The sequence below is a fragment of the Furipterus horrens genome, unplaced genomic scaffold (genome assembly GCF_987537825.1).
Source record: "Furipterus horrens unplaced genomic scaffold, mFurHor1.1.pri manual_scaffold_17, whole genome shotgun sequence".
In the NCBI taxonomy this organism is placed as follows: domain Eukaryota; kingdom Metazoa; phylum Chordata; class Mammalia; order Chiroptera; family Furipteridae; genus Furipterus; species Furipterus horrens.
In genome coordinates this window covers 90,233,040-90,255,843 of record NW_028327187.1, presented here as the reverse complement: position 1 = coordinate 90,255,843, position 22,804 = coordinate 90,233,040, and the positions used below count along the sequence as shown (strand labels likewise).

Sequence of the window (22,804 nt, the reverse complement as noted above, 5' to 3'; positions counted from 1 at the left end):
CTTCCTTCCTTCCTTCCTTCTTCTCTTTCTTTCTTTCTTTCTTTCTTTCTTTCTTTCTTTCTTTCTTTCTTTCTTTCTTTCTTTTCTTTCTTTCTTTCTTTCTTTCTTTCTTTCTCTTTCTTTCTTTCTTCTTTCTTTCTTTCTTTCTTTCTTTCTTTCTTTCTTTCTTTCTTTCTTTTCTTTCTTTCTTTCTTTCTTTCTTTCTTTCTTTCTTTCTTTCTTTCTTTCTTTCTTTCTTTCTTTCTTTCTTTCTTTTCTTTCTTTCTTTCTTTCTTTCTTTCTTTCTTTCTTTCTTTCTTTCTTTCTTTCTTTCTTTCTTTCTTTCTTTCTTTCTTTCTTTCTTTCTTTCTTTCTTTCTTTCTTTCTTTCTTTCTTTCTTTCTTTCTTCTTTCTTTCTTTCTTTCTTCTCTGATTACTTTCCAGAGCCATCTCCCAACCATTAACATTCTGGACAATGCCCTGGAGTCTGAGGATTGCCGGTGCCAGGTGCGGTGATGCTAGTTCCAGGCTAGAAACTGCCCCTGGGGAGGGAGTGGCCCTCAAGCCGTCAAACTGGGTGGGCAGGGTGTCTGTGAGGATCAGGCACCTCTAAATCTTTGGTGCTGCAAAAGAGGGAGCCTGGAACTGGCTCAAGCCGAAGATTCCAGGAGGTCAGTGTGGGTGCACTCAGAGAACAATTCTGACTGCCCCTCAGTCCTGGCCTGGGGCTTGGTGAGGTTTGAGGGTGGATCCTAAGCAAGCTAGAGCAAACAGAAGGTGCACCCTGAGATTTCCTGTGGATTTCTCCCTCCAGTTCAAAGCTCTTTCTCAAAGCGACTCTATTCCCAGGATACGGCTCTGGGTACATAGCTTGGGCACATACATGGCCTCTGTTTTTCAGGGGTAACTCAAAGGCTCAACTGGGGTGAGGACACCCTTGCTCACTAGTCCTCAGAGCTCTCTTGACCCTCTTAAGAGTTCTCTAGACTCTTCCAGTCAGAACAGAGCTCCCCACCCCCTGGGACTGAGACTGGAACTGTGTTCTGGAAAGTCAGAGGACTGCAGGGCAGGCAGGGGGCAGAGGCCTTCCTGGTTGTCCCTCAGGGCAGAGTCCCCTGCAGCCACACTCTCACTGGCTCCTGAGAGTGGGAGACTGAGGAGCTGGGTGACTCATCTTGTTTCTGGAAAAGGATCAGAGGTTCCAATGGGCTTATTTATGACTGAGATTGGGATGAGAAGGTGACACGAGAAACATACAAAAGTTTGACAAAATTTAGCAAAGTCTCGGGCAGCAGCCCATGAGGAATCCATTAGTTTTTCTCTTTAAACAACAACAAAAAGCCTTCATTCCAAAGCCACAAATGAATTCATACCATCTGCTCATCTCCCAGCGAAGGACTACAATTCCAGGAAGCAAAAGAGGGGAGGTCTGCGCGGCTGATGTGTGATCGTGGTCGGTCATGAACAGCTGTTTATTCTCAGTGACAATATCCACGTCGACCCTTTTCGGGGATTTGCTGTTCTTTACATGGCAGAAAGGAAACAAACCCCTGATTCCTGTGTACAGCAGTCACTCTTTCTCTCTCCCTTTTGCTTTTTGACTGACACATGGTGACCCTAGCTCAGTCCTCCCTGGGACTCCATGACAAGCCCAGGGACAAAGAACATCCGGGTCTCAACTCGGACATACCCCACAAAAAGCTTGTGCCAGAAAAGGCAAGAAAATAAACAGCCTCAGGGGATTAAAGGTTCACTTGGTGCAAAACGAAACAAACAAAAAACCCCCGTCTTCCTGTTCTCCAGAACTGAGCTTCTGAGTAACAACCCTCCTCCTCTGATCATATGAATAGCTTCTCACCTGGATTTGCAACAAAATCCTGGAGGTTGGGCTTTGGTATGAATTCTAACCCTCTGATTTGAGCACATGTCCTCACCATGTTGTAAAAGCGTGCGTGTGTGTGTAGGGGTGGGGTGGGGACTACAATCACTTCTGCCCAGGAAGTTATGCAGTGAGGGGAAAAAAAACGATGAGTTTGCTGTCAGTACAAACATAGCCACATCTCAGCCTGAAAGGTCCTTTTAGGACCTGAATAAGGAACTGAGCAACAAAAGTCACAGGTCGTCCGAGCCTCCAGAGATCTGGGTGAAATGGAAACTTCTTGTTTATTTTAGCCTCGTGAAGCCATTGGGTTGGGGACTTAGATCACGGCTGCTCTACTCAGAATCAGAACTGCTGGATCAGGGCAGAAAATTGTGAAATCTCCTGTCCCATCAGCCATGCCATCTTCCCACCCGAGGATGAGACAGAGATGATACCATAATAATCTATAGGAGTTACCCAGTGGCATCCACCAAATGCTTTTAATTAGCTACTTTTAACTTCACAGCATTCTTCTAGGGGTGGGGAGCAGACACAATCCTTATCTATCTGTTTTTTACTGATCAGAAAAGTCCTGGGAGGCTAAATAGCAAATAGCAAACTGAAAGTCTGAGTCAGGACCTGGCTTGGTCTTGGCCCTCCCCCGATAGCAGCCACTTCTTCCTAAATATCTCCAAGCACTCAGTTTCTGGGATCTTTTGTTTTCACAGCCAGGCCGCTGTGACAAATTCCTTGGCATTGCTCACATGGGCTGGCGTGCCATTTTCACCATCCCCAACCTGAGGCTCCCTGCAGAAGGTGATTCAGTCCAGGGCCACCCAACACCTCTGAGTACTCCCAGGTAATTCTTTTTTTTTTTTTTTTTTTTTTTTTTTTGAGTTTGACAAATTTATTGGTATTGTAGTAAAGACATTCATCTCAGTTGTTTCTCTCTCCCATCTTGACTATATGTTAATATTTCATTTGAGTCAAGAAACAAATATGCAGAGGGATGTTATTTTAACATAAACAGTAAAATGGACAAAAATAAAGTTTGCCTACATTAAAGCAAGTTAAATTCACGTATCCTGATACCATTAAATAAGTAAGAACTAATAGTTCTATATACATTTCCATTGTTTTACTTGGGGCTTACACTAATGAATGAAAGTGAACAAAATATTAGGAATATATACAGGCTGCTTCTCTGGAGTTACTACTTTTTAAAAGAGCTGAGTGAGTAGTTACCACCACTAAGATAGTCAGAAGCTGCCTGCAAATTTAACATTGTAGAAATTTTCAAGAAAATCATTATACTGCATTTTTCTTTTACCTATGACTATGCCTTTAAAGATGTGTTTAACCGTCACATTAAAAAATAAGTCATATACAAAAATACAAAAAAAAATTCCCTACAACACATAGCTCTAACAAAGTATATGTGGTCAAAGATTCCATAAAATGTTTAAAGATGCATTTTCTGTCCCTCTCTTTTCGATATCTAAAATGTGCTTTTGAGAGGCCACTGGTTAACGTATACACTTAAAATAAACCATTGTATTAATAAAGAATTCCTATAGTAAGTAGAAATCAAATTGGATTTCACAAGTTAGTAACTTAAATGTTTTGACAAAGTTACAGAAAGTGCATCTTTCTCATTTTCCATCTTCATACAATTTGCTTTTATGCTATTTGTTACTTTCTAAAAAATAAAAACAGCCAAATATTTAAGTATTATGTACATTTAAAATTTCTGGTGGTGCTTTGTATTTTAAAAGAAACAGCTTCCTATGACTTGCCTCAGGTCTGGTGGAAATGCTTACAGAAACTAAGCTAATAACAAAAACCAAGAGAAGCACATTCAAAATACTGATTTCCTTTGGTAGCAAACAGTTGTTCTTTGAAGACTAATGAAGGCAGATAAGACCCATTAAGGTGAAGTGGGCTATATCAAATACTCAACAGTTTACATAAAATTTAAAAAAAAATTTTTTTTAAGAGCTAAGCTTCTGTATTCATAGATAGCAATGCAATTATCTATTTATGACTTGAAACAAAACAAATGCCCATTAGAAAAAAAAAAGCAGTATTTTAATTTTACTAATTTACTTTCAGTCAATACTCCAGCAACATTTTCCTCCCAATACAATACTCCCTTCTCCATAAGGCTGTTCCTGGGAGCCAGAAAGTTTAGGTTAATAAGGGAGTTAAGTTAAGAGAGTGATTACTTGCAGTTTAAACAGACAATAACTCTTTGCTTTCCTCTTAATGTGCTAATAGTTGTGTCTAAAAAAATATGCAATTCTTAGAAAGGTACCATTTCTGATTTTTAGAAAATTATCTGTAACCTTTGGAAAGTAATCACATGAAACTACAAAATTAGCAAATGTCTTGAAATCTGTATATAAAACATAAATTACGTCTAATTTCAAACTCATTTATTAGTGTACCATTCGATCTTAAAAAAAAAAAAAAGGCGGCTCTAAAGATAGTCTTATACCATTCTTTAAAAAGGAAACTGTTCCTTTTAACTTCACACCCACCCCACACCCCAATTTCAAAACAGATCATTAATTGTTTTGGTCATGGACATTTCCAAGATGAGATTTTATGTTTCGCTCCCACAGCTTCTGGTTATCAGAAAACCCATGCTTTCCCTTATTAAAGGAGTTTGGTCCTGCTGATGTTGGTGTATCCCTTCCAGTATTCTTCATCCTCATCTTCGCTTCTGGAGGCATTTCTTCTGGTTCACTATCTTCATCTTCATTAAAAGCTGCTGCTACTGAAAGGGTTTTTGGAGCAAGAGTTGGAACAGTTTCTTTAGGTTTCTCCGGCGGTTCCAACTCGCTGCAGCTTCTCAGGCTTCTCCTCTCCCGCCTTTCCGTCCGCCATTTTCCCCGCCGCGGCCTCCCTGCAGCCACGCCAAGCCCCAGGTAATTCTTAAGATGGTGAACAAGTAGGCCTTCCAGAACTTTGGGCAGGAGTGCTCAAAGTTTATCACACCTCTTGAGCATGTTACAAATACATATGCAAAGATGTGGAAAAGCTGGAACCCTCATACATTGCTGGTGAGACTGTTAAATGGTGCAGCTGCTGTGGAAAACAGTTTGTCAGTTCCTCAAAATGTTAAACATAGTCATGACCAGTGTGGCTCAGTTGGTTGAGCATCATTCCACAAAGCAAAAAGCTGCAGGTTCCATTCCTGGTCAGGGCACATGCCTGGGTTGTGGGTTTGGTCCCCAGTCAGGGCTTGTATGAGAAGCAACCAATTGATATTTCTCTCCCTCTCTTTCTCCCTCCCTTCTCCTCTCTCTAAAATAAATAATAAATAAAATCTTAAAAAAACAACATTAAACATAGAGTTACCATATGACTCATCAATTTTACTCTTGGGTATTGTGGATAAAAAAGAGGCCACATGCTAAACCTGACAAACTCAGGGCCTTACAAACTCAGAGACCTAAAGTAATCACACAGGATGATCTGAATTTAAGACTTTCTAATTAAAAACAGTCATGGTGGATAGTCACATCCTAGGTTGGTATCTTCCTTGACAAAGGTCAATCTTTACGTTAACTGATTATCTTTTTGCATCTATGAAAACATACCTTTGGAATGTCAGAGTAATCTCCTTTCTCCAGACCATTCAAGCACAATCTCCCACCAGAGGCTGACACCACAGAACCCCTCATCGTTATCTTGTTGCCCAAATACCACCTCTGTATGCTGTAAATGTTGATCATTGAGTATGATCTAAATTATGCTAAGTGAAATAAGCCAGGCAGCTAAAGGCAAATACCATATGATCTCACCTAATACAGGAACCTAATAAACAAAACAAACAAATGAGCAACAAAATAGAACCAGAGGCATGGAAACAAGGAACAGACTCACAGTGACCAGGGGGGAGCAGGGAGGGGAGAAGGGGGCTAAGTAGGAGAAGCGTATAGTCAAGGAACTAGTATGAATGACCCACGGACATGGACAACGGAGTGTGGAGTGACTATGGGAGAAGGGGCGGGCAGGGGTGGGGGGGCAATGGGGGAAAAAGTGGGATAACTGTACTAGAAAAACAACAAATAAATTTTAAGAAGAAGTATTTATTTCTTCATTTTACTCTTTATCCAATCTCAGATATTTCCCAACTTTGCTTTCTGCCACCTTTCTAATCTACCACCAATAAGTTTCATGTGACTCTCCTTATACCTCCTCCTTTTGTTGTAACATATAAAATAAACTGCAAAATTGCCCTTTTCTGGAGCATTTTCTAAACCTGTTGAGATTTTGCTTCTCGGCAATTGTTGTCAGTTTGGCTCAAATAAACTCATAAAAATTCTCTATAGGATTGGACATTTCTTTTTTTTAATTTTTATTTATTTATTTTTAGAATTAAGGGAAGGAAGGGAGAAAGAGGGAGAGAAACATCAATGTGTGGTTGCCTCTTGCTCACCCCCAACCAGGGACCTGGCCTACAACCCAGGCATGCGCTCTGACTGGGAATCGAACTGGTGACCCCCAGGTTTGCATGCCAGTGCTCAATCCACTGAGCCATACCAGTCAGGGCTGGACATTTCTTATGTAGACAATATCTACCCAAGAGAAGTGAGAACATGTCCACACAAAAACTTGTATGTACATGAATGATCGTAGAAGGATTATTCATAACAGCCAAAAAATGGAAATAGCTGAAATATCCACCAATTCATGAATGGATAAACAAAATGTGATTTATCTGTACAATGTACAATGGAATATTCCTCAGCAATTAAAAGGAGTGAAGTACTGACACGTGCCACAACATGGATAACCCTTGAAAACATTCAGATGAGTGAAGAAGCCAGACACACAGGACCACATATTCTATGATTCCGTGTGTATGAAATGCCCAGAATAGGAAAATCCATAGAGACAGAAAGTAGATTAATGGTTGCTAGGGGCTGGAGGAGGGGGGAATAAAGAGTGACTGCTAACAGGTGTGGAATTTCCTTTTGGGATCATGAAAATGTTCTAAAATTAGCTAGTGGTAATGGCCGAAAAACTTAATGAGTATACTAAAAGCCATGGACTTGTACATTTTAAAAGGGTGAATTTTATGGCATATGAATTATATCTCAGTTAAGCTGTTATCAAAAATACATATGCCTGGGCCCACTCTCAGAAATTCTGGTTTAGCAAGTCAGAGATGGGACCTGGGCACCTGTCCTTTTAGTAAAGTACCCTAAAGGTTAGGGACGGAGTGGTTTACAAGGAAACTTATGGCATCAGTTTTGTCCCTGAGGAGCTCAGTCACCCTAGGGAAACACAGGAGTCTCTTAGGGGACGTTTCTGGTCTCAAACAGGGTGGTCCTAGAAGAGAGTACACACTATGTTTAGGAGAGAGGACAGCATGAGTCAAGGTGGCCTGGGGCGGGGAACTGAACTGGGTCCTGGAAGATGCATAGGATTACACAGACAGAAGGGATACATTCCAGGCAGGAGAGAGGGCCTGGAAAAGACTGGGAAGTGAGAGAAAGCAAAGGCGGGGTGGGGTGGGAAAACATCTGGGTTTGGATAAAAAGTCAAATGATAGACACAAACTTCCTTTAGTAGGTGGGTCCAGGATAGTTAAGAGTCAACAATTAACATGGTAACAATAACAATGGTGGACCTGTGGTCTCTGCTCTGGTGGTTGTGCTTGAGGGGTCTGGAAAAAGAAACTACTTTGATATTCCAAGGGTATGCTAACAGGTATGTTATCTTAAATGCAAAAAAGGCAACAGACAGGTTCAGTTAAGATGAAGATTGGCCTCTTACGGAAAAATACTGCCCTAAGACATGACTACCCACCTTAAACTAGTTAGGAAGTTTTAATTTCAGACCATCCTATGTGGAGACTTTGGTCTCTGAGTTTGTAAGGCCACCACGGAGGCCTCCCCTGAGCTTGTCAGGTTTAGTAGGTGGCCCTTTTTTGTCCACAGAGGTCATATATCTGATAAGGGCCTAATATCCAAAATATACAAAGAACTCATACAATTAAATAGTAAATAAATAAATAAACCAAGAACAAAGAATTTGATTAAAAAATAGGCAGAAGATCTGAATAGACATTTTTCCAAAGACGTGCAGATGGCCAGCAAATTCACAAAAAAATTGCTTAACATCACTAACCTTTAGGGAAATGTAAATCAAAACCACAGTGAGGTAACTATCACCTCACACCTGTTAGAGCGGCTGTTATCAACAACACAAGAAATAACAAGTGTTGGTGAGGATGAAGACAAAAGGGAACTATTGTGCATTTGTTGGTGAGACTGTAAACTGGTGCAGTCACTATGGAAAAGAGTATGAAGGTTCCTCAATTTTTAAAAATAGAATTATTTTTTACTTAGCAGTTCCACTTCTGGTTATTTATCTGATGAAAGTGAAAACACTAATTTAAAAAGATATATGCAAAGTCTTCGCTGAGAGTGCGCCATGGTTTCCTGCTTCAGCAGTGCTTGAACGGAACCTGGGGCTCCACCCCCATCCCAGCCAGCTGCCCAGATCCATCCTTCTATCACCTCCTCACAGTGCCTTCAGACTGCCCCAAGGCCCCTGCCACTGCTCCAGTGCACGAAGCTGCTGCCTCAGCCACCCATCATGATGACTACGTCCACTTCACAGGTATGCCAGAACTACCACCAGGCCCTGGAGGCCGCCATCAAACGCCAGATCAGCCTGGAGCTCTACGCTTCCTATGTCTACCTGTTCATGTCTTACTATTTTGACTGCAGTGATGTGGCTTTGAAGAACTTTGCCAGATATTTTCTTCACCATTCTCAGGAGGAGAGGGAAAATGCTGAGATACTGATGAACCAATGAGGTGACCTTATCTTCCTTCAAGATATCAAGACATCAGACCGTGATGACTGGGAGAATGGGCTGAATGCAATGGAGTGTGCATTACACTTGGAAAAAAGTGTGAATCAGTCCCTACTGGACTTGCACAAACTGGCCACTGAAGAAAATGACCCTCATTTATGTGATTTCATTGAGACTCACTACCTGGATGAGCAGGTGAAAGCCATCAAAGAATTGGGTGACCACGTAACCAACTTGCGCAGGTTGAGGGCCCCTGAATCTGGCACAGCAGAGTGTCTCTTTGGCAAACACACTCTGGAAGATGGTGAAGAGAGCTAAGCCTTTGGCTGCCTTCCCACAGCCACGGGGACTTCTCTGGTCACCAAAGCAGCACGGGCATGTTGGAGTTACCTTTACCTTTTCTACAACTTGTACCAAATCATCCACCAACTTCCTTTATTTGTAACATTCCTTCAAATAAAGTAATTTCGTACCCTCCCAAAATATATGCACCCCTATGTTTATTGCAGCATTATTCACAATACCCAAGATAGGTAAGTAACCTAGGTATCCACTGATGGATGAATGAATAAAAAAGTTGTAACATGCTGCCTCCACGTACCAGCTATGGGGCTGTGGGTCAGCTTTATTTAACTTCTCTGGGCCTCAGTTTTCTTATCAGTAAAATGAGAATGATAATGGTGTGTTTCTCATAAGGTTGGTTGTGAGAAATAAACAATAAAAAAAAAGTTGTAACACACACATGCACACACAGATACACAATGGAATATTATTCAGCCATAAAAAAGAATGAAATTTTGCCATTTGTGCAACAACATAGGTGGACCCAGAGGGCATTATGCTAAGTGAAATAAGACAGATGTAGAAAGACAAACACCGTATGATCTCATTTATATGGGGGGATCTAAAAAGGGGAGGAGTTCTGGCTGATGTGGCTCAGTGGATTGAGTGCTGGCCAGCGAACCTCATGGTCGCCAGTTCAATTCCCAGTCAGAGTATATGCCTGGGTTGCAGGCTAGGTCCCCAGTTGGGGGTGCACAAGAAGCAGGCACACATTGATGCTTCTCTCCCTCCCTTCCCCCTCTCTCTAAAAATAAATAAATAAAATCTTAAAAATAAAAAAAATAAAAAATAAAAATGGGGAGGAGGCAGGGAAAGAAATCAATAAAAATCCCCGTAAAACTGAGCTCATAGATAGAGAATTGGATTGGTGGTTGCCAGAAGCAGAGGGTCGGGGTGAGAGAAATGGGTGAGGGTGTTAGAAGGTACAAACTTTCAGTTATAAAGTCAAGAAATCCTTCGATATAATGTACAGCATGGTGACTATAGTTAATAATATTGTATTTTACACTTGAAAGTTGCTAAGAAAGTAGCTCTTAGAAGTTCTTATTAGGAGAAAAAATTGTAACTATGTATAGTTATGGATGTCAACTAGACTTATTGTGGTGATCATTTGATATTATATACACATATTGAATCATTATATTGTGCACTGGAAACTTATACAATGTTATATGTCAATTATACTTCAACAGTAATAATAATTAATCCTGGAGAATTCAGATCACAATACAGTAGTCCCTCTCTATATCGCGGTTCACTTATCGCAGCCTCACTGTATTGTGGGATTTTAAAAAAAATTATATTTAATTATTTACTGCGGGTTTTTCACTATATTGTGGGATTTTGAGGTACTGTATACGTATCTTGTTAAAGTTACGTAGGTTTAAGAGTGTAGAATATGTTTAAGAACATAAGTAGTGTTTATAAAAGTGTGGAAAAGGTTAATAAGGGAGTGGGAACGGTTTATAAGTGTGTGGGAAGGGTTTATAAAGCCTTAAAATATAAATACTAAAATAAATGTAAGGTTCCTATTTCGTGGATTTTCACCTGTCTTGAGGGGGGTCTAGAATGTAATACCCCCGATAAGTGAGGGAATACTGTAGTTCTTCCATGATGGAGAGCTGATACTCCCTTCCATCAACATTGGCCAAGTTGCAGCTCTTATTGTCTTAGAGTAGATATGACTTAGAGGAAGTGAAAGCCCAATGCTTGCCCCTCCGCTTCCCAGGAAGTGTGGGCAGAAACATGCAGGCCAGGACAAAGAGGTGTGGCAGTGGTTCCTAAGGTTTCTTTTCTGGATTTATGGCCACAGAAAGGGTGGAAAGTTGGAAAGGTTGAAAGAGAGCCATAAGCAGGAGGCCTTTGGTTCAATTCACATTTGGGACCCAGAGAGGAGTGTGTGTCACAATGCCTCCCCTACACCCCCCCCCCAACTTAAGAGCCACGTGGGAATGTCTTGGGGATATAGCATGTTGCCATAGAGGAGACAGGAGTGCAGCCATTCAAGATGGTCCTCCAGTGATTCATGGCCTGGACAGAAAGTTCTGTTCTGGCTGAATTTAGGCCAAGAAGAGTGAATCAGCCTATAGGTAGAAATTTAGGAGTAAACATCTATTGAGCCCCTAGAAAGTTCTGCCCTAGGAAATATATTGACAGTGGTATACAGGTGAACTACAATTTGAGCTCTCAAAAAATGATCCTCTAAGCCAAGCTTGACGACTTCACTGATGAATAGGGTGCGGGGAGGGCTGTAAATTAAGAAAGACTAGGTCAGAAGCCTGGGAGCAACCCCAGCCAAGGCGTAGACATAGGACAGAGTCAGTGAAGAAACCGGAAATGTAGCAGGAGAACAGGAAAAATGCTGTGTCAGAGAAGTGGGTGGAGAGGGTGGGGGGAGGCCAGAGCTTCAACACTGATGTTGAGCTTCCTAAGTACTCGGTGCACACCCACTGCACTGGGGGGCCAAGTAAGGCTGATCCCCGAGGGAAGAGCTGTGTTCTTTGCCTCTAAGCACTGTGCTCTCCTCACCTTTCAGGGTGGGGAAGCTGAATTCTCCAGGCCTTGAATGTGCTCTTTGCTGAGGGAACTGGGACACTTCTGTTGGATACCAGGCTGACAAGAAAGCAGATCCCAATTCTGGAGACCACAAGGCCCTTACTGGTGGAGTCCCTGCTGAGGCCACATCTATTGTATGTGGGACAGGTGAGTCAGGGCCTTCAATAGCCCAGGGAAGCACACTCCCTGTCAGCAGAGGAGAGCCCCGGTCTTGGCTCCTGGCCAGAGGGCATGGGAACAACTCATTTCCCTTCCACTTCCTTGGCAACCTGGGCAGGGTGGCCTAATCCAGGTGTCAGTGTGGCAGAGGCCGTGGGAGTGCCCAAGGGCGGTGGGCAGGTCAATTGCATGGCCAGGCCTGCCTGGTCCAGATCCCTGAACTGGGCCAGTAGGGTGTGCCAGGCAATTAACTGAGGACAGCAGGATGGCAGTGGCTGTGTACACAACCCCCGATTTCCACACGACTTGCCGCTTCTTGTTCTTCCTGTCTGGGGTAATTTTAGTTTTTTGCTTGGTTGCTACTTTCAATAACACTTGGACTGAAAAAGGAAACTAAAAAGAAATAACACCTCTATTTGGACTCAGGAGGACATTTTGAGGATGGATTTTCCAACCCCTGGTTAAGAAGAGAATAGTGGGAACTTACTTGTGAGGCTCTTGGATACTATGAGAATGATAGAAATGACAAATGTTTTTTCATGTGGTATATTCATCCCTGTGACACAATGGAGATATGAAACAGTGTCATTTACCAACTTGTTTTGAGATATATTTTTTTATGACTTGAGACTCTTGTGTTTCCTGCCAATTTTTGTGTGTGAAAGTTGTTCCCTCAACTTATCAAAGTAGACAATTCATTCTGGCATTCAAAGCCTGTGTAATCTGTTCCTAGACCGGCAAAAACCAGTCTTCTCCCCCGGTATTCAGTAATGTAAACTCCAAGCTTGTTCATTCATTTATTCATCCATGCATCCATGCATCCATCCATCCATTCAGTAACAGTTCTTTAGCACTAAATGTGTGTCAATATACTGCTTGAAGATGGGCTACAGGGAAGAAAACTACAGAGCAGAAAGGGAAAAAGTAGAAACAAATTCACCATTCTGTGTTAAAGTGTTATGCTAGATGCTGCAGAGACTGTTGATGGCCCACCGGCATCCCCTGAGCCCTCTGAGCTCACCTGCTGCTACCTCAACGCATGCCTCTCTCAGCCTAAGCACCTTGGAGAGGGGCGCAACCGGAATGGGGGGGGCACTTACCAATAGGGGATGGGAGTTGGTGGAGGAATGCCCCATTCTCCTGGTCCTCCCGTGGGCCAGTTTTGAGGCTGTTCTCCCAGCCTGTCAGGTGATCTCCAGTAAGATTGAACCCCATTGCCCACAGTGGTAATCAGTTCATAAACACATTCTTTATTGGCTTCCCTCTTTTTGGCTCACTTTCTCCACTCTTTCACTTGTGATTCTTGGAGTTACCTCTCAAATAATCCAACTGCACCCAATGTCCTTGTCTCAGATGTTAAAGAGAAAACCGCAGGCCCCAAATGGTGTCACTTGTGCTAAAGCCCATGATACCAAACCTGTATAAAGTTTTCTTCTTCTTTTTTCATTAATCTTGAAGAGAGAGTGAGAGAGAGAAAGAGAGAGATTTGTTGTTTCACTTATTTATGCATTCATTGGTTGTTTCTTGTATGTGCCCTGACTGGGGATCGAACCTGCAGCCTTGGTGTATTGGAATATCAGACAACACTCTACCCAACTGAGCTACCCAACCAGGGCCTTGAAATGACAACTTTTAAACAAAGGTTTAGAAAGCTTTCACAAACAGAAGACCAAAATCACATTTCCACCCTAACGCTGTGAAAGAAAGAAATGGATAAAGCAGCAATCAGTTGGTCAGTTATTCCCACAGTAAATATTTATGTGGCACCTATTGGGAGCCAGGTGGGTACAGTCAGCACAAGGAAACGGTAGAGCGTCCTTCTCACAGGGAAGTCTGCGAGCCCCTTGCAAGTGGACCTTTGCCTTAAAATGGGCCATAACATTGATACAAAGTAGAAGTGGAACAGAAGGCAAGTGGCAGGAAGCCTGGTCTTGCCATTTTCTACTTCCCTCCCTTCCTGCCTCCCCCTCTCTCCCTCCCTTCTTTCCTTCTTCCTACCTTTAAGGAAATGTAGTTTTATTATCTTCAAGTACCCACAAGGGCAGAGCTAATCTTATTCTTTAGTTTGTATTTGCTTTTCTGAACAAGTAATACATACACCTTCTTTACTCTAGAAAGAGAACAGTCTTCCTTCTTCCTCTGTCCTCCAGTCATCTGGTCCCTTCCCTAAAGGCAACCTTTGGGACCAGTTTCTTGTGTAACTTCTTTTTTTAAAAAAATTTAAAGATTTTATTTATTTATTTTTTTTAGAGAGAAGGGAAGAGAGTGAGAAAAGGAGGGAAAGAAACATTGATGTGCAAGAGATACATCAATTGGTTGCCTCTTGCAGGCTCCCAACTGGGGACCTGGCCTGCAACCCAGGCTGGGAATCGAACCCGTGACCTTTCAGTTTGCAAGCTGGCACTCAATCCACTGAGCCACACCAGCCAGGGTTCCTGTTTATCTTCCAGAAATATTCTGTGCATTTACCAACATAGCTGATTATATATATATATATATATGGTACCATATATACATATGGCACCATATAAATTGTAGCCTTCTATACATAAACTAAACCTAACATTTTTACCAAAAAAAAAAAAGAAAAAAATTCCTGAAGCTCTTTCTTTATCAGTGTATCTGGAGTAGCCTCATTCTGGGGATCATACCATCATGTATTTGGCTAGTAATGTTGATACAAATTTAGGTTGCAGACAGTCTTTTGCTGTTTTAAACAATGCTGCAATGTATATCATTGGTTAGAGATCATCTTGCACACAACTAAGTATACCTGTAAGATGAATCCTTAAAAAGGTGGAGTTGCTGGGTCAAATGGATGAGCAACTTTAATTTTCATAGATACTGTCAATTTGACCTCCATAGAGGTTATATCTATTTACATGCCAACTAGCAATAAATTAATGCACCAGTTTCTCCACACCCTTTTAAACACAGTGTATTAGTTTTCTAGGGCTGCATGGTAGATCACCACAAACTCAGTGGCTTGAAACAACACCCATTTATTAGCTCACAGTTCTATAGGTCAGAAGTCCGGCATGGCATGGCTGGGTTCTCTGCTCAGGGCAACATAAGGTTAAAGTTAAGGTGTTGACCGGGCTGAGTTTTTGTCTGGAGGCTCTGGGGAAATATCTGCTTTCAAGCTTGTTTCTGTTGTTGGTGGAAATCATGTCTTCATGGCTGTAAGGCGGTAGTCTGCCTCTCCTAGATGGCTTTTGGCTAGAAGCCACTCTCAGCTCCTAGAAGCTGCTCACATTCCTTGCCTCTTGGCCCTCTCTATCTTCAAGTGAACATTGAATAAAAACCTTCTTGTGCTTTGCATTTCTGAGTTCCCTGTCTGTGGTCTCTAGACCTATATTTAAAGGGCTTGTGTGATTAGGTCAGGCCCCCAGATCACCTTAAGATCACCTGATTTGGGAACTTAAACCACATCTGCAAAATCCTTTCACAGCAACACCTAGATTTTTTTTTTTGAATTATTGATTTTAAAGAGGGAGGAGGGGTAATGGAATAAGGGAGAGAGAGAGAGAGAGAGAGAGAGAGAGAGAGAGAGAGAGAGAGAGAGAGAGAGAGAGAGAAACATTGATTTGTTCCATTTATTTATGCATTCACTGGTTGACTCTTGTATGTGCCCTAAGGATCAAACCCACAACCTTGGTATAACCAACTGTGCTACCCTACCTGGCCAGAGCTCAACTTTTTGATTTTTTAATTCAAGAACTGAAAATGGAATTTATTGGATATTTCTTTTACAATGCAACAAATCTTTTCATACAAGGTCTGTCCAGAAGGTATCTAGGCATGTAGTATAAAAAATAGACATTTATTGAAGAAGATATAAGATACAAGAAACATTGGATATAGGACAATGATGCCTCAGTCCCCTTCAAAGTAGGCACCATGGGACCTCACACAGTTCTCCCAATTGCCATCAGCTGCCCTTTTGTATTTTCCTGAATATCAGTGATGGTCTGAAATCTCTTCCCTTTCAAAGGTAATTTTAGTTTTGGGAAAAGCCAGAAGTCACAGGGTGCCAAATCTGGACTGTAGGGGGGCTGAGTTGCCTAGATGATTTGATGTTTCACAAAAAAATTCTGCATGAGGCATGATACATGTCGTCACAAAGCTGCCAATCACCAGTTGTCCGTAGCTGTGGCCTTCTGAATCATCTAAATCGTTTTTGCAAAGGAATGTTCAAGCTTAATGCGAGATTTGATGCAGATTCGTTGCTCTACTTGCTCAGTCATTTTGAATGTGATGGCCACATGGTACACATGCTCACTCAATGGCATCTACCACCCCCACTGACCAATACAGTGAAGCCATTATTGTTCAGGCATGCGCATTCCAGTCCACTCTCCTTGGCTGCCAGGTTACATCAATGTCGTAAAAACCATTCTTGTTATATTAACAATGGCTGGAATTTTTCTGGACAGACCTTGATACATTTATGATTCATTTGCATTTCTTTGGGTTTTGGGTGTGTGTGTGTGTGTGTGTGTATGATACCTGCTTATATCCTTTGTCCTTTTTTCCACTGTGTTCTTGGTCTCTCTCTCTCTTTCTTTTTATTAATTTATTGTTGTTCTATTACAGTTGTCCCATTTTTCCCCCATTGCTCTCCCCTGCCCCACCCCCATCACCTCTTCCACAGTCAGTCCCCACCACATTGTCCATGTCCATGGGTCATTCATACTAGTTCCTTGACTAAACCCTTCCCCTTCTTTCCCCCCTTCTCCCCCTACCTCCTCCCCACTGGTCACTGTCAGTCCGCTCCCTGTTTCCATGCCCCTGGTTTTATTTTGCTCATTTGTTTGTTTTACTCATTTGTTCTTTTTTTTTAAAGGCAAAAGGATGATGGTAAGCTGCAAGCAGCCTCAATATGGCTTCTTCTTTATATTCTTTGTTATAGAACTTTTTTCCAGCTAGTCTTCAGACGGTTCTCCAGGTTGATTATTATATAATTTGGTTGTAATTTTATTTTATTTTATTTATTTTTAGAGAAAGGGGAAGGGAAGGAAAGAGGGAGAGAAACATGTGTGAGAAAAACATCAAGCCTGGCTGCTGTGGCTTAGTGGATTGAGTGTTGGCCTGAGAGACTAGTGTCGCTGGTTCGATTCCCAGTCAGGGCACATGACTAGGTTGCACGTCAGGTCCTCAGTCGGGGGCGCGAGTGAGAGGCAACCACACAGTGATGTTTCTCTCCCTCTCTTTCTCCTTTCCTCTCTCTCTAAAAATAAATAAACAAATTAATTAATTAAAAAACCCCCAAAAAACAGCCATGAGGAACGCCAGAGCCCATATTCAGAAATACTTGACAATACAATTAAAAAAAAAAAATCATAGGTTGCCTCTCACAACCGCCCCCAACCAGGGGCCTGGTGTGCAACCCAGGCATGTGTCCTGACCAGGAATTGAAACTGCAACCTTCCACTTCACAGGCAGGCACTTGATCCACTGAGCCACACCAGCCAGGGCAGTTGTAATTTTTAAAAAGATTTTATTTATTTATTTTCAGAGAGAGGGGAAAAGAGAGAGAAAGAGAGGGAGAGAAACATCAATGTGTGAGAGACATCAATCAGTTGCCTCTCACACACCCCCCTCCACTGGGAACCTGGCCTGCAACCCAGGCATGTGCCCTGACTGAGAATCGAACCAGTGACCTTTCTGTTTTCAGGCTGGCGCTCAATCTACTGAGCCATACCAGCCAGGGCTAGTTGTAATTTTGATGTTGTCATGGGAGGAGGCTAGCACAACATTTACCCACTCCACCATCTTGACCCAGTCTTTTTCTTTTTTATTATAAGAGTTCTTTATATGTTAAGAATCTTTTCTACTTCAATGACCTTGTTTGTCTTATTTATTTTACCTGGAACCCCACCCTCCTTTCTGCCTCCTGAAACACCATTCATTCTTCACAGCCCAGGTCAAACCCACATTGCTCAGAGGGCCAGTGCCTGACCATACCAACACCCACTCAACTCCTCTTGATTCTTTTCTTGTGCTGCTCTACACTTTATGATTGCTGGTTACTCTTGGCTCCCCAGCTGGGATGTTGAACTTTTTTATGGCAGAAATCTAAAGAAAGAGATTCAGGTATAAGATTGAGCATGTGATATGCACAAAACTAGTAACTGAAAACTGATAAATTGATGCTTTCAACTTTGTCTCCATATTTCCTATGTTGGTTACAAATACATATCACCATCTACCTCAGACAGCCTTGTCTTTGTAACTTCCACCTATTTTTATAATTATTGAATGATATTTGACCATGTTAATGAGTAATCTTCCATATAATCACTTTTTTTTAGCTTGTTTCTCTTTGGCATGGTTCATTTAATTAGTAAAATTTTTCTCCAAATCTATAACATTTTTTACTTTATTGGGTTTAAAATTAATTTAAGATTTTATCAAGAATATGTGTTCATTTTGAAAAAGTCAGGTGAAACTGAAAGGCTCCTAACGAGCCGGGGCAATCACACTGCTTCCACCTTCCCTAATAGATACTTTCAGTCCTTTTCTCTCTTTCTCCTGATATATATCTCCATCTTTCTTTCTTTCTTTCTAAATATATTTTATTGATTATGCTATTACAGTTGTCCCAATTTTCCCCCTTTGCTCCCCTCCACCCAGCACCCTTCATTCCCTTCAGAAATACCTCCACCCCTTAGTTCATGTCGATGGGTTGTGCATACAAGTTCTTCAGCTTCTCCATTTTCTGTGCTGTTCTTAACATCCCCTTGTCTATTTTGTTCCTACCAATTATGCTTTTTTTTAAAAAAAAATTCTAGGAATTTACACCAGATTTATTGAGGAAAAGGAGGAGAGGAAAGGGGGTTAGAAGTAAGAGGGAAGCTCCCGGTCCACCTCGAGGGCCCCTAGGAGCAAGAGAAGGGAAAGGAGGGAGAGGAGAAGGGGGAAGAGGGGGAGGGGAGAGGGAGGAGACTCCCGGTCGCCCAGAAGGGCCTGTGGGAATTGCCTCCTGTTTCCAATTATGCTTCTTGATCCCTACACCATTTCCCCATTTCTCCCCCTTCCCCCACCCAGCTGATAACCCTCCAAATGATCCCCATACTTATGATTCTGTTCCTGCTCTGGTTGTTTGCTTAGTTTGATTTTTAGATTCAATTGTTGATAGTTGTGAATTTATTACCTTTTTAATGTTTATAGTTTTGACCTTCTTCTTTTTCTTAAATAAGTCCCTTTAACATTTCATATAATAATGGCTTGGCAATAATGAACTCCTTTAGCTTTACCTTGTCTGGAAAGCACTTTATCTGCCCTTCCATTTTAAATGGTAGCTTTACTGGATAGAGTAATCTTGGTTGTAGGTCCTTGCTTTTCATCACTTTGAATACTTCTTGCCAGTCCCTTCTAGCCTGCAAAGTTTCTTTTGAGAAATCAGGTGACAGACAGTCTTATGGAAATTCCTTTGTAGGTAACTCTCTTCTCTTGCTGCTTTTAAAATTCTCTCTTTATCTTGAACCTTTGGCATCTTAACTATGATGTGTCTTGGTGTGGTCCTCTTTGGGTCTAACTTGTTTGGGACTCTGTGCTTCCTGGACTTGTATATGTATTTCCTTCACCAAATTAGGGAAGTTTTTTTTTCAGATAAGTGTTCAGTTTCTTGCTCTTTCTCTTCTACTTCCAGCACCCCTATGATACGAATGTTGGTACTTTTGAAGTTGTCCCAGAGGCTCCTTAGTCTACCTTTTTTTTTTTTTTAAATTCTTTTTTCCTCTTGCTGTTATAATTAAATGTTTCTTTCTTCCTTGTGTTCCAAATCATTGATTTGATTCTCAGCTTCATCCATTCCACTGTTGGTTCCCTATACATTTTTTTTTATTTCACTTAGTGTAACCTTCATTTCTGCCTGGTTTTTTTTACGCTGTTGAAGTATCCAATGAGTTCCTTGAGCATCCTAATAACCAGTGTTTTGAACTCTGCATATAATAGGTTGCTTATCTCCCTTTTGTTTGGTTCTTTTTTTCTGGAGTTTTGCTCTGTTTTTCATTTGGGCCATATTTCCTTGTCTTCTTATTTGGGAAGCCTCCCTGTTTGTTTCTATGTATTAGGTAGAGCTGCTTTGACTCAATGTCTTAGTAGCATGGCCTATTGTAGAAAAGCACACCAGTATGTTGGATGGGGTGGGGCATGAGGTAATCACCAGGGCGGGGAAACCCGTGTGAACCAGTTTGATGCAGTCTGGGATATGATGTTGCTGCTCTGTGGCTCTGTGTGGGGCAGGGCTCAGAAAGGGGATAATGCCGCTGTCTGGCCTCTGGTGTTTTGCCTGGGAAGAAGCTGTCCCCCAGCACTCACCCTGATGCCAGATACTTCATTTCCTCCCTGTTTGCCACTGGTGCCCTTCCAGCTGCTGCCCAGTGCTGGAGCCCAGAAGGAGTGAGTCTGCATAAGTCTTAAGTCTGTTGCAGGCCCTTTAAGAGAAGGTGCCTGATAATCCTGCAGTTTCATCCATTGCCCAAAACCCCACTGGTTTTTACAGCCAGAAGTAATGGGGACTTATCTTCCTGGCACTGGAACCCTGGGCTGGGTAGTCTGGTGTGGGACTGGAATTTCTCACTCCTAAGGTATCCCTTCTGATTTTTATCCACCACATGTGGGTGTGGGACTGCCCATTCTGCATCTCCGCATCTTCGAGTCTCCGTGTGTCTCTATGTTTCTGCCCCTGCTACCCACCTGGGTGAATGTGACTTCTTTAATTCCTTGGTTGTCGGATTTCCATACAGCTCAATTTTCTGATGATTCCAGGTGATAGCTGTTTTGTAGTTTAGTAGTAATTTTTGCTGTGGTTGTGTGAGAAGGTGAGCTGTGTTTACCTACCTCCATATGTCTAATTAATACACTTAAACTACCATGTTTTATTTTCTAAGTTTAAACATTATCTGTGACTTCCTGCTATGCTGATGAAGACTGGGCTTTTTTACATACCCTGACCCCATTTTTCCCTCCCTCTATTCCCTCAACAGGGCTATTTTTATATTTTTGCTTAAAACAAGTCACTGTTTATATTATTTTAACCATGCAAATGCTCGCTGCTGAGGTATCCTCCTGATTTTTACCCACCATATGTGGGTGTGGGACTGCTCATTTCATGTCTCCACAGCCACACTTCCTTTCTTACCCAACGGTTCTGTAAATGTGGACATATCAGCAAGGATGTTCAAAGCTGCCAGTAACAGAAAACCGATCTCACCAACAGTGGCTTAAACTATAAAGCTCTTTCTTGCCTTCTTAATGAGTGTGAAGTAGGCAAGCCAAGGGTAGATCAGAGGCTTGGCAATGTCATCAGAACCCAGTCCTTCCCCTTTCTTCTACTCTGCTATCCTGTATCCTGTTTTCATATTTAGTTTTGCTCCTAATAGTCACAAGATGGTTTACATGGCTTCAAGAGTCACATTTTCACACCACATCATTCAAGAAGGATCAAATTCTCATCCCATGCTCCTCTCTTTTATTTTGATTGGGAAAGGGGGTGGGTAATTCCCTTTCCCAAAGCTCCAAGTGGACTTCCATTTATATTTCTTGGACCAGAAATAGGTCACATGAGATCCCAGCTGCAAGGGAAGGTGGAAAAACAAGTGTGTGGCATTTTCACCATCCATAATAGAAAAGGAGGTTGGAAATGTGTAGCCAACCAGCAGTATATGTCTGTTAGGGTATTTTTTTTGCCACTGACAGAAGACTCAACTTGAAATGGCTTAAACAGTAATGGAGTTTGTCATCTCATATAAAAATAAGTTCAGAGGTAGGGAATTCCAAGGTTGTTTGATTCAGTGATAAAATGGTATCAGCAAAGATCCAAGCCCTTTTCATCTTTCTGCTGTGTTAGGCTCAGTTGTTGGCTTTGGTTCTCTGGCTTATGTTCTCATGGTCACAAAGGGCTGCAACAGCTGTAAGGATCATAGCACATCAATTGAATTGGAGAGAGAATGTCCTGTCTTCCTGTCCTTTTCTTAAAAGTGAGAACTTTCTTAGAAACTTCACAGCAGCTTATTCTCAGGTCTCATTGTTCAGTATTGTATCACATGTTTATTTGTAAACCATTCACCATCAAAAGGAATAAATTACCATGATTGATTAATCAGGATCTTCCCTCTTGGGGACAGAGAAGAGTCCCAACACTTTCTGAAGTAGATGAAACTGACCTATAGTTAAATGAAATTGGTGTTCCATTAACAAGGAAGGAGAGGGGATGGCTACTGACGAGGCAACAAATAGTAATGTCTGCCACACTTTTTTTTTCCTGGAGTTTATAATTGCCTTGATTTTTTAATTCATTTTTTTATTCCATGAATATTTATTGAAGCTTTAAAAAAATCTAAGGAACTATTCTAGGTATTGGGTATTTCTCTTAAACAAGAAAAACTTTTTCCTTCACTTTATGGACTTTACAAGAAGATCATGCAGATTGGGAACACTGATTGGTGGGTGATTCCCTAAACTGTCATTAGCAATTGTCCCCTGCAATTTTCATGTGGGTCTATATGTACGTGTTTGAAGAACTCAGCTTGGTCAACAATTATTTATTCTTCTTTAAAACTTCAAGCACTTCTTGGCCTTTCTATGAGTAATTTGTTTGAATTCTTAAGAAAAGTTTTACAGTTTCAATGGTCAATTACTGGATAACCAACAAAACAAATTCACTTCCCTAGAAGTGAAAGGATAAACACTCTGTTTTTTTCATGATGAACACCTTTAGGTACATTCCACCATTCCTGGTTTGGAGATAATGTTTCTTTTCACTACTGTTCTAACTGAGAAGTAATAGAAGGATGACTCCACACTATGATATAGAAAAGATTCCATACTTTCTTTCAGATTATCCCATTTAAGGCTCTTTTTCCTCCCTATTGGAATTAGAATAATCAACGGATGCTCTCAAGATTTGCTTATACTGCAGTTGTCTCTTGCAATTTCTTCTCTAGGAGCTAAAAAATTTCAGAAGTTTTTCTTTCTTTTAAACTCTGCTACAACTTTGTAAGTTTTGCTTCTCCAAAGCTAGTATTTATACAGAGTGGGGCAAAAGTATGTTATAGTTGTGAG

General features: G+C 41.5%; 2 pseudogenes; one reads left to right on the top strand and one right to left on the bottom strand.

The window, feature by feature from the left end:
* Window positions 1-4,304: 4,304 nt before the first annotated feature.
* Window positions 4,305-4,752, bottom strand: LOC149991566 (PEST proteolytic signal-containing nuclear protein pseudogene; annotated as a pseudogene).
* A 3,683-nt stretch (window positions 4,753-8,435) lies between these two features.
* Window positions 8,436-9,103, top strand: LOC149991565 (ferritin heavy chain pseudogene; annotated as a pseudogene).
* Window positions 9,104-22,804: the final 13,701 nt, after the last annotated feature.